The sequence below is a fragment of the Panthera onca genome, chromosome C2, assembly GCF_046562875.1.
Source record: "Panthera onca isolate mPanOnc1 chromosome C2, mPanOnc1 haplotype 2, whole genome shotgun sequence".
NCBI classification, from domain to species: domain Eukaryota; kingdom Metazoa; phylum Chordata; class Mammalia; order Carnivora; family Felidae; genus Panthera; species Panthera onca.
In genome coordinates this window covers 46,049,338-46,061,897 of record NC_138347.1, presented here as the reverse complement: position 1 = coordinate 46,061,897, position 12,560 = coordinate 46,049,338, and the positions used below count along the sequence as shown (strand labels likewise).

The following is a 12,560-nucleotide window of genomic DNA, read 5'->3' as shown; positions in this document are numbered from 1 at the left end:
ATGGTGTGTTACATTAAGTGTATTGCCATTTATTTCACCATAAAGTGAACCAAATGATTTGAACTATTTTGTGCTAGGTTAAAAGACAAGTAACTTCCTGCTTATTTACCAGTAACATTGATTTTGGTTCTCTGCTGTGAGTGACATAGGGTTCTAGAAACTTATTTTCCTCTTGGGCACAAAAGTTTTAAAGGCAAATCCCATCTCTATCATAACTTCCCTCACAGGCTAATTCTGGGATACTTCATTCTATTTTCTTAATACAACTTCTCTAATTCCTTCAGAATTTTCCAAGGATTATATTTTTCTAGGAAACTGTCCAAAATTGAACTAATATAACTTATTAAAACCCTTGTCCATTTAGTTATGGATAGACAATAAGTAAATTAGAAAACTAATAGTTTTTAAGCTTGACTTAAAAGGAATAGTAATTTTATAGGATTACATTTTCAGAATACAGAACAGATTAATATGCTAGGTGTTTCTTTGAGAATTTGTAGCTATTATTTGAGGAGAGTTCTACAGTTGGCTTAACATTTCTGATTCTGACATACTCTCTATACAACTGATGTTAAAAAAAAAAAAGAAAAAAAAAAAAAGGGAGAGGGTTCCTGGATGGCCCAATCAGTTAAGTGTCTGACTCCTGATTTCCGCTCAGGTCGAGGTTTCTGAGATCAAGCCCTGAGTTGGGCTCTGTACTGACAGTGCAGGAGTCTGCTTGGGATTCTCTCTCTCCCTCTCTCTCTCAAAATAATTTTTTTTTTTTTTAAAAAGGAAAAATCTACAAATGAACAGAATAAATCTATACTGTTCCCTTCTTCTCTTGGGTTCCTCAGATGTTACTGTTTTTCTTCTACTTTGAACTATACCATTCAGAATGTCTAAGGCTTTCCCTGGGCATATTTATTTCACAATTTCAAATCAAATGCATCACTGAATACATCTGGCACTCTAGACTAATACATCTAATACTCTAGACTAATACTAATACATCTGCACTCTAGGTCTCCACCACACTACTCATACACTCAGCATTCCTCTTGAGGAGTACTAATGCACAACTGTTGGCTGATCGAACATAACTTTTGCTAAAGACTAGAAACAGTCTTTGCATTTTTCAGTAATGTCTAAAATACGCTTGCTGCTCAAGAGAATTATTAGGACATTCAGAGTGAGCACTTGGGATTTTGGCCGGTCTTCATCTCCTCAAATCAGTGGCTTGTAGAAGACTGTGAGGGTACAACTGTTCCTGTGAACCTCATTTCCACTAAGGAACACCAGTGTTCCTGGCTCTGTTATTTCAAAAAGAATGAAATCACAGTTACCTTGGAAATGTATGAGCGACAGACAGCATATAATAGGCACCTCATTTTGATTTTGACTTCATTTACTGATCACAATCCAGAACAGACTGCATGTGATTGTTCACTGAGGGATAAGCTTGGATAAAATGTGAGGATTTCAGAAAATAAGCTGCTTTCCAAGATTTAAGAAAAAGCCAGCCAGCTCTGTAAACTGCCTAAATAAAGAAACAGGATATTTTATAGGGACTGCTCTGGAAAATCTATGAAAGATATATTTTTAACTTAATTTTATTGTTTTCTGATTACAAAAGAAATACAATTTCACTATACAAATTAAAAATACCAAGTGGCAAAAAAATTCCACTCAGAATTAAGCCGTTAACATTTAAAATTTTTTTAATGTTTATTTATTTTTGAGAGAGAGAGACAAAGAGTGTGTGTGTGTGAATGCAGGAGGAGCAGAGATAGAGGGAGACACAGAATCCAGAGCAGGCTCCAGACTCTGAGCTGTCAGCACAGAGCCCGATGCGGGCCTTGAACCCACAAATCCTGAGAACGTGACTGGAGCCGAAGTCAGACAGACACTCAACTGACTGAGCCACCCAGGTGCCCAAGTAGTTAACATTTTAATATATATTCTTAGAGTTTTTCTATGCATAACATATATTTTTCCAATGGAATCATTTGTATATACTTGCATTTATTAATTTAATCACTTATATCACACCAAACACCTTGCTAGGGATACAGTAAAGATGGACACTCCCTAACTAACTGAACTTACATTCTAGCTGGGAATGTGTTTAACTTAGGCAATTTGTAGCCAGATTTTCTTCTCTGGATCATAAGCAACATTTTTTTTTAAAATGCAGCTTTGTTTAATTATTCTTTTCATAAACAACTTTCTATGCCATTTTTTCCTGCAAAATAATTTTTATATGCTGCAGAGCAATCCACTAAATGAGTGTACCATAATTTATGTAACCCATCTTCTCCTGTGGGACTTTGGTTTTATTTCCTATTGTGTGTGATTATAATGGGCTGCAATTAGCAACATAAAGAATATTTAGAAGTAAAATTATTTTAGAAACAAAATTTTTAGCCATATCTGAAGTTCAGCATTTATTTCCTTTATAAGAATTCCTATTTGCCACTAGAATCTGTCATGTCAGACTCAGTTACCAGTCTGTTTATATGGATCTATATCCACTGGCATTCCCTTTATAGAAGAAGTTTAGACATTGTATAAAATACCTATTTAAAGCAGTTCTATTTATTTAAATTCTGCTTTCTTCCATGATTGTTACTGCCATCACAAGCCCTTTTTGTAAGTAGGAGGGCAACGAAGATTGCAAATATTTGCATATGAGTTGTTGCACAATCATAATTTATGGTTACATTGTCTTAATTCTTGCAGGTGGATTAGTTTTCATGAATAAGGTCTATCATTTTGTATCGTGCTGCTCTTAAGCCTGTTCAAATCACTCACACACACACACACACACACACACACAATTTTTTTAACATGGAGATTAATGAGGAAAGGAATTATACCTAATTCTGTAGTCATTATTAAGGTCAGAATTCCAATAAGATTAACAACACCCTCAAAGAAGCAAGGTTAAAAAGGGGTAAGGAAATTGCTATTTCAACTGCAATTCTACACCTGGTGCTGTTTCCTGGTAGGGCCGGAGGCAGCCCAGTCAGTGTTACATTCCAGCTATTTCATTTGCGTGATGCCTAGTCTTTCCCTATACACATTGCTTTAAAACAATCAAACTGTAAAGTCTTGCTTAATTTTAAAGTTCTGTCACCTTCCAACTGCAATTTGACTTCCCTGAATTTAACAAAGAACTTGAACATTGTGTTTTCTCTTATAAAGAAACTGAAAGAAAAAATGCACCAGATAATTGAGATGATTTTGTCAGGCTATTACACTAGGAAGGATATTCATTAATGAGGAACATCTCAAAATTAAGGAAGGGAGCCCAGAAATCCAAAAAGACATAAAAACAAGGGAGTCTTACTCACTGAGGAAGGGTAGAGGTGGGTCTTAGAATATACAACAGCAAGTGGTCATTTCTCAGAAGACAAAATGGTGGTAGGGGGGCAGATTTTTTGACTCTTGCGATTTTCCAGGAACACACGGGCTTCTTCAGATGAGGTTCCACCTTGTCAGTTGTTTTTCCATTTCAATCTACTGCTGAATCATAATGTTTTTTGATCAATAAAAGGGCTGTGTGTGGAAAAGGGATTTCACAGTCACTGAGAAAAATTACCATAGTTTTCTTTTCAATATATTGATAATTTGATGTAGGAAACATTGAACTATATTTTATTATCAATTTGATGAATGTGCTATTACTTTTGATCCCAGGATCAATATAATTCATTATAGAAACTTATTTTCTACAAGAGTGCTTCAAAGGCTTTCTACAAAATTATGCTGTTAGTGGCTCACTCCTTGCCTTAGGCCATCCAAAGGAGATGATGTTATAATGTCATTAACTAATATTTTTAAACCTATTATGAAGTAGTAATGCTTTCTGAAGTTCGATACACAAGCCTAAATTCTTTAAAAAATTTTTTTAATGTTTGTTTATTTTTGAGAGAGAGAGACAGAGCATGAGTGGGGGAGGGACAGAGAGAGAGGGAGACACAGAATCCAAAGCAGGCTCCAGGCTCTGAGCTGTCAGCACAGAGCCTGATGCGGGGCTCGAACCCCCAAGCCATGAGATCATGACCAAGCTGAAATCAGATGCTTAACTGAGCCACCGAGGCGCCCCATGCCTGAATTGTTTAAAAGTAACACAATATTTTCAAGAAGACTAGCTAACTGAACAAGGCACCCTAAGGAAGGAAGTGCTTACATGCATTAATTTCTTCTGTTCTTCAGAGAACATTAATGCAGGTGTTTCAAGTGTTTTACGCTCTAAAGAAGTGTTATGAACATAAACCCACACATCAAACAAATTTTTAGAGCATTCACACCACCCCAGAATAACTTAAAATGTTTTGTTAATTAGGTTGTATGTTGGGTGAGGTCATATTTAAATTAAATGGTGACTCAAAGTGAAAGAAACCTGAATACCTGCTAAAGAGCTTTTAAACGAGTATGCAGTTCAGGTACACAGTGAAGAAAGAGGTTTTCTGAAAAGAGCTCTAATAATTTAATGTGACTTGTAGAGATAATCTGAATTTGAAGTAGGAGAGAAAAATAAGGCAAAAGAAAGGAGAACGGTAGAAGCTAAAAATGTGGTTCATTTCACAAAACAAAGTTCTGTGGTATGTGTCTTAAGGGAAGATTTTGATTTGAGGGCAAAATTAATTATATTTAATTATTTTGGGTGATATCCTGGTCTAGATTAATACAATCAGATGATTATTGCTCATTTGTACAAAAGATTGTGTGTCTTTGGGCAATCAAAGTAATTAATTGCATGTTGGTCACCAAGTACTCAATATAATATGCCATCTTGACCAAAGTAATCAAATTATTTATTAGGATCATTTGATTCTCTCATGACATTAACTCTTACTCCTTTTATGCAGTAAATTCAGTGGTGGAATTTCTGTTGAGTTCTACTTGACTAATGTAGATTAACCATTTATTATATTGCTGAACTATATTTTACATGAAATAATCTGAATTTGTTGGGGGTACTGATGAATATGGCTTTATTTTTAATCAATGACTGTTTAATATGCTTTATTAGCTACAACTTCTCTGCCCCTTGCTGGCATCTCAGGTAGATCCCACAGCTTTTTAGATACTGTGAATTATCAATCAATCAATTAACAAGCACATATAGACATATACATACAAACAAAACAGTTTGATGATGGAGATTTGTTTTCGGGTATAAAGCCTAGACTGATTTCAGTGTGTTTTCACTTTTCCCACCTCAGACTTAAACCCTGTGGGGAAATTGTCCTAGGAAGAAGGTAACATCTGCTCTAGTACAGGCCTCTCTCCTACCCTTTTCCATTCTACCAGGTTCAAGGGCAAGGAATGGATGGGTAAGATTGGGGATTGGCAAAAGTCTTTTTACTTAAATGGTATAATGTATTTTAGTTCTTTGCTTGGTTGATGTCCTCTAGGGGGCAGGTACACCTGGTTTCCTGAGCATGAAACCAGTATCCTCACACAAGGCCCCACCCTTGGGGGTTAATGCTCTACAATTGCCATCTTGAAATTCTTAATCATGTAATCTTTAAATTTATTTTGTAAGTAAAGTCTGTTGGAACAACAACGCGTGTACCCAGGTTTGGCACGTGCAGTTCCGCTTCCTGTGGGACAGGTTCTGGACGTCACTTTCCTGCCTCCTTCTTCTGGTCCCACCTGAGGCCCACCACTGCTCTCTTCCCCTGGCAGGGGCTTGTACATAGGTCCACACATACCACAGCATTTCCCTGCCCTGGGCTGGCAGTGCCCTGGTGGGTTTGAAGAGTGTTTAGACTGGAGCACGCCTCTTACCCACCCCCTATCCAGGTAAGGTGTGAGTCCTGGGAGGTTATAATCTCCTGAGGTTGGCCAGTCTGCTTTGGGTTGGGACCCTGACCAGTGAATCAGGAAGATTGACTTCTCCACCCCTGGCCTGAGCACAGCAGTGCTGGTCCAATGGTTAGCAGGAGGGGGTACTGAGTAGCCTGTGGGCCATGTGCTTCTGTGCATGTGTGGATGCTGAGCGGCACCGCAGGGTCCTCCCATGCCTGTGAATGTATGCACTCACCTTTCAAGTATTCCTGTGTTTTCTAGAGCATGACATTGAATAGCAAATAAAAAGCACCCACCATTATAGCGAAGAGAGAGACTGCAAAAGAATCGTTCTATATTTTAGTACCTTTAACGGCACTTCCGTCTTCTTTTGGAACAAGGAGCTTCACATACTCATTTTGCACTTGGTCCCACCAATAATGTAGCCATCCCTGGTGGCAGGTGTTCAAATGTTGAAGCTTTCAAGGGCTACTGGTGAATGTTCTTTGGAGGTCTACATGCTGTGGTTCATTAAAGTTAACCCTTAGATCTCTGACCTCGTGTGACTTCATGCTCCTTTCCTGTCCATGCCAAAGTTCATGCATCTATTTTTACAAATAACAGTCTATAATTTTCTTTCTTAAAAGGGTTATTTTCCTTTTCTATATTTAGAAGCAGTTTATGTAAGGCATATTTTTCTCTTCCTTGAAAGTTTAAAAAGATTCATTAGCAGACCTGTCAGTTCCCAACTACTACACCTTTGAGATCAATCAATGGGTCATTATTAGGTCATTATGACAAAAAATTTTAAAGAAAGATAAGTAAATGAATGTACCATCACCATGTGAGTCTCTCTCATCCATCCATATATGTTGTGCTAGTCTCCCAGGAAACATTTTTCAGTTGGAGCCTGTTTCCTTTTTAACAAAGGCAACCCAAGCAGTATGAACAGAAAACACCTGTGTAGGATTACATCTTATTTTTATAAGAATCATGGACAAATTTATTTCAGGTTTTATGGGTAACATATTAAACAACTTCTCTCTCTGAGGGAAAGAGTCACTGGCCAAAACCCGAGGTGTATTTTCATTTGCAAGTGGTTGGCTATTGAAGAAGAGAGGTGTATAGCATCATTTAATTAAAAAAGTTATACAGCCTGTCACTGACTTTCCTACAGGCATAGGCTATACAAGAAATCAGACTGTAAGTCAGACAAGAAAATGGGAATACTAACCCAATCCAATTCTGTAAACATTGAGTAACTACACCATGCAAAGCTCTGTTCTAGTTCTCAGAATAGATGAAAGCAATTTCCTGGCTCCAAAGAGTTTAAAACATAGCTATAGGAATATTGATTTCAATGAGATGTATCATAACTATAATTTTGGAAGACCTCAGCCTGGGTCATTAAAAAAATGTGGCTCTTTCTGAAGTTCACTAAGTCTGACCAAGATTATTCATGGTGATATGGCTATGTCAGTGAGAAGGTGCCCTGTTGGATGAGTTTAGTCAAGGAAGTGAAACATATACATGTAAAAGCCTCGGTTGCATTTAATTCATTCTGTGGATCATGTTCAAGATGTTGTAATGGATTTAACAATAATGCCTCTCAGGTGAATAGCATTCTACAGTTTTAACACTCTTCTGCTTACTCTGGCTCACCTGAGACTCACAGCAGCTTTATGAGTTAGACAAACAAAGCAAAATTAACCATTTCTACAGGTGCAGAAAATGAGGTTCAAAAAGATTAGTCGATAGGCACCATGGGATTTAAGTCCCAGTTGTGCTATCCAATGGCTGTATAATTTTGAGCAAGTTATTTAACCTCACTATGTCTTGGTTTCCTTATATTATATATATTGTTTGCAAAAGTTAGGATGGTAATAATAATGGTACAGGTATTAAATAAAATCATATAAAAGAAATAAATCACTTATATCTTTTCTGGACCAAAGTGAATACAAATACAATACAAATACCTAGGGGGCAGTATGCATGATTCCTGATTTTTCTCCTAATACCCTGTGGAAATTGGTGCACAGACCTTTAGGATTATAGAATGTGAGAGCCAGTAGGGATAATAAGAATTATCTGGTTCAATCTCACCTAATAAGTGAGGAAACTGAGCATTAGCAAAAAGAGAAAGTTAAGTTCATGTACTTCGCATCTCTTCCCCCTGAGTAACCTTAAAAAGTACACTCACACAGCATAATTCTAAGATTCTTTAAGCCCAGGATCATTCTGATTGGCAGTGGAGAAAGGACAGAGATGGGTTTGTGCAGCCTGACACCCAGGCAGGGCAGGCCCAGTGGGGAGCCCCAGTGAAGCGGCCAAAACCTAAAGTTCTAGAGGAAGAACAGCCTAGGAAATCACAGGAGAGGATGACAAACTTGGGTTTGAAATGAAGCAACACAAAGCAACACAAAGTGTATAAACATAAAACACTCTTGCAGAAGTGCAAGTTATTTTTGTGAGAATCGCAGACAAGTCTATTTCAGGGTTTCTGTATAAGGATGGAATTCTCTGCTCTTTCCTATCATCTTGGCATCTTGTTCCCAGGCTCCACGGGAGGATCACTAGTCTATTGATTCAGATATCTGGGGGCTTCTTCAGGCCCTTCTGGGTAGGTCTGGGTCACTGAGCCATCTATGACTCAGCTATCTATGACATTGTTTTTATGAGAAAATAGATTACAGAAAGAAAATAACTGACTTTTTAATGAGTCTGGAATAGATAAGTTGGAGACTGCATAGTGGCCTGCTTCTTGTCCTCTGGAACAACTTTAAACTCAATGGACTAAAAGCAAAAGATGAAAAAACAAAGTACTCAAACAGTATGTTAGGAATGCCATAGATTCTGGAAGCTCTTCTCTCACATCCCTCCCCCCCCCCCCCCACCCCTTTTCCTCACTTCTCTCCCTCCTCCTTTTCTTTGTAGACACGCCAGCCATTGTGTTTAGGTCTGAAGACTGAATGAACATAACCTTTTTTTTTTTTTTTCTTTTCTTTTCTTTTTTTTTGCTTGCTATGCTAACAAATCTGAATTATAATGACAGTATCAGAGAGAACACATTGAAAGACTAATTTTGCATCAGGGGAACTCCTATACAAGATGTATGATTTTCCCTAGCAGAGCTGACTTCAATATGTACTTTTGTTCTGTCAGGCACCCTAGTGACGATTCTCTGTCTAGGAGATGGTTTTATTTGTGTTGACATTGAAACTTTTCTTTATACAAACACAAAGTGGTGCTTTTCCATATAATGGACATGGGTAAGAATTTACCGTTTTCTGAATCCTTGTAACATCAATACTGTTCTACATTATCTTGATAGATGTTTTGTAGTCAAAATAAAGAGCAAAGTACATTACCAATATAATGTCAAGTGGACTAGATTTTTTTTTATAGTCTCTGCCGAAAGACAGATCTGAGAAAGTCTTTCCCGAAAGACTTAGCTCTTCCAAATCTAAATGTGACTTTGTGCAAGTTAACTTCTCCAGACCCAGTCTTCTCAACTGTAAAATGGAGGTAAGCACAAGATTGTGGTGAGGATGGAGTGAGGAGTCCCCGAAACAATTAGCATGGTGCCTTACAGCAAGAACTCAATTCAGGTGTTGCTATTATTGTTAGTTTCAGACGAGTGTTAGACAAGGCTGTACTTTGTTCCCATTTGCTCACGTGTCCACATCGATATCAGAAGCTAGTCATTGGTCTCAATCATCCTGACAGAATGAAATAATTTCCTTTAAGTCCTCTTTGGCTGTCTACAGAGCAAAGAAGGACACAGGCCAAAGCAGAGCTGTGCCATTGATCCCCGTGCTCAGTTGGTCCAGCCTCCCCACCCAAACGTTTCCAATCAGTTTGTCTGTCTAAAGGACAGAGCCTTGGGCCAAAATTAAATAATTGCTTTTGTTCTTCTCTTCTATAGCTACCGTCACAAAGAATTTCCAGTATCCTTTTAAGCCAGGATTAATTCTGACTCTGGGAGCAACGGGATATAAATTACAGTTGACAGTACAAAGCAGCACAGCTTAGCATGGAGAGCCCAAAAGAAAGCGATGGGAAAATCTGGACCTCCGACTCCCTAAACTTGGAAAGCTCTCGTCTCCTCTCTGCATCTGGGTTTCTCCATTCATAAAAAGAATAGGATTGTACTATAGAACAGTTGCCCCAAATCCAGAGACTCATCCCGCCCCTAACTCAAAAAAAAAAACAACAACCAAGAACCATGCATTTCTTTTAACATCAAAGGGAAAAACGTGATGGCGCGAAGACCCAACACCTGCGGGTACTGAGCGCCAGAAGCACCTACTACCCGCGGCCTGGCGCGGGGTGGAGCCGGAGCGGGAGCGGGAGCTCAGGCAGGAGCCGGAGCGGGCCGCCCCCAGCGTGCGCACGCTGCCCTGCCCCGCCCCGCCCCGCCCCGCCCCCAGCCGCTGCCCCGCCCGCTCGCGGCCGCGCGCAACAGGCCGAGCAGGGTGAGTGGAGCGGTGTTCGCCGGCTACCCCGCGCCGCCGGGGGCGGGGTCGTGCACGTCCTGTTGGGCCTCCGAGCGCTGGTGCGGGTAGGGCCTGGCGGGTGGCCTGAGAGCCCAGTCCCCGGGACCCTCAGAGCGGCCGGGGCGGCCTGGGGGCGCTGGTGCTTTTGGGACCGGGGACGCGCGCCGACGCGGTCCATGATCCCGGGGACCGGGGCAGGGAGGACACGCCGGGTCTGCTGCTGCCCGGATGCGGGAGTAGGGTCACGAATGGCTTGAGCACCCTGAGTGGCCCACGTGGGCCGCCGGTGGTCTGGAGACTGGGACGAGCGCGCGGAAAGTTTGGAGGCTCCGCCGGGAGGGTGACGCCCGCCGGGGAGCGCGGCCTCCACGTGGGTTGTGCCTCTGGCGTCAGGTCGGGCCTAAGAGACAGGCTTTACTGCTGGGAGCCCTGCAGCCCGGGCTACGGGGCGGGGGCGTCGCGGCTGTCTGGTCCCAGCCTGACTTTAAAATTACAGACCCCTCTGCCAGTTCACTCAGCAAGTGTTACTAGTTCGGCAGCCCGACAGTGGGTTGTCCAACAGGTTCGTGAGGCCGGCTTGCTCACTGCGTGTTCAGGAAGCAGGGGCCTGGGAGTCCACTGATGAGCTGTAAATTCGGCGCCAGGCCATTGATTTCCCTCTGGACTCACGTTTAAATGGAGGAGCCTGACTTATCCAGCCTCTGCCACCATCGCTTGGATAGTTTTTGCCTCTCTGGCCTCATCCTTCGTAACATCGTGCTTACCACAAGACACGGAGGTGTTGTAATCTATTTTCTTTTTAAAATAGGACTAAAAGGGTAACTGCCAATCACAGCATTAGGTCAACAGGAGAACGAGTTTTCCCTCCGGATGAACATTTCTGTTAGGCAGAAAAGGAATATTTTAGGTCAGGGTGGGCTGGGTTGCTCAGTGGGTTAAGCATCTGACTCTTGGTTTTGGCCCAGTTTATGATCCCAGGGTTAGTGGGTTCAAGCCCCCCATTTGGCTCCATGCTGACAGTGTGGAGCCTGCTTGCGATTCTCTCTCTCCCTCTCTCCCTCTCTCCCTCAATAAACAAATAAACCTAAAAAAAATATTTTAGGTCAGCCGAGGCAACCTCCTTACAGGTAATATTTCTGTCAGGTGTGTGTGTTTAATTGAGCAGAATTTGACTAATGTTAATGGATCTAAAATTCCAATGGAATATTTCCTGTGTTAATGTAGATTTTTAGGACCCAGCACAAGAAGTGCTTAATCTAGTAGGCTTGATAGGGAGCCCAGAAATGTGCAGGTGAACAAGTATTTCTGGTGACTACACAGTAAAAAGCACTGCTCTGAAGACTGTAGAGACATACCTCCCTCTGGTTGGTAGTAACCACTGCAGGCTAATTTGCCTTTCAGCTCTGACAGTGCGGTTGAATACCCAAGCTACAGCTGCCATCAGAATTATCCCCTTTGAATAAACTTTTCCTCCCAACTCTGTTTTGTGTAAGGCTTTTGAGGATTTTTCTCTAATATATATAGACGATGAAAAAGGAGGATAATTCATTCAGCAAACATTTCTTGGGGACCTATGTGCCCCGTTCTGTGCTAGGCTCTGGGACCGTGCAGATGGCTGTTCCCCAGACGAAGCTGTGTTGACTTTTTGTCGGTGAATATTACTACAGAAAAGAAGGTTAGGACACTTAAGGATATAAAGGCTCGGTTTATATTTATTGGCTGTAGAATGGATATCAGTGGATTTTATTGTAGAGTTTTAATCCTTCAAAGTTCAGATCAGTTGGTGTTTTTTTTTTAATCTGTGGGCAGCTAGTAAAATATGAACCGTGACTCTTTTTACACTAATGCTTATAGTCAACTCAGATTGGAAACATTTGTTTTTTTAAAAATTGGAATAATAGATATATAACAGTTTCAGGTGTATACCATGATTTGATATTTGTATAAATTGTTAAATGATACCAATTGCTTTTTTTTTTTTAAAGTTAATGTTTGTTTATTTTTGAAAGAGAGAGACAGAGTGTGAGTGGGTGAGGGGCAGAGAGAGAGAGAGAGAGAGAGAGACAGAATCAGAAGCAGGCTCCAGGCTCTGAGCTGTCAGCACAGAACCCGACATAGGGCTCGAACTCACGCAAGTGAGATCATACCTGAGCTGAAGTGGAACACTGAACTACCCAGGCCAGTTGCTTTTTTTAAAAGCCACTAATTGCTTTTTTAAAGGCTGCTTTTTTTCCTGTAGCTTTATAAAAATATTTACTCTAAACTTCTGTTTGGGTGGTC

The 12,560-nt window shown here is 40.7% G+C and overlaps 1 protein-coding gene across 6 annotated transcripts in view; it reads left to right on the top strand.

The window, feature by feature from the left end:
* The first annotated feature begins 10,214 nt into the window (after nt 1-10,214).
* RIOX2 (ribosomal oxygenase 2) overlaps nt 10,215-12,560 on the top strand; it is a 28,054-nt gene continuing 25,708 nt past the window's right edge. For 2 of the 6 annotated variants that reach the window (XM_078452924.1, XM_078452919.1), the window contains exon 1: nt 10,352-11,058. The gene's annotated coding sequence lies outside the window, so the exon portion shown is untranslated. The other 4 variants (XM_078452922.1, XM_078452920.1, XM_078452921.1 and 1 more) reach the window with 4 other exon arrangements.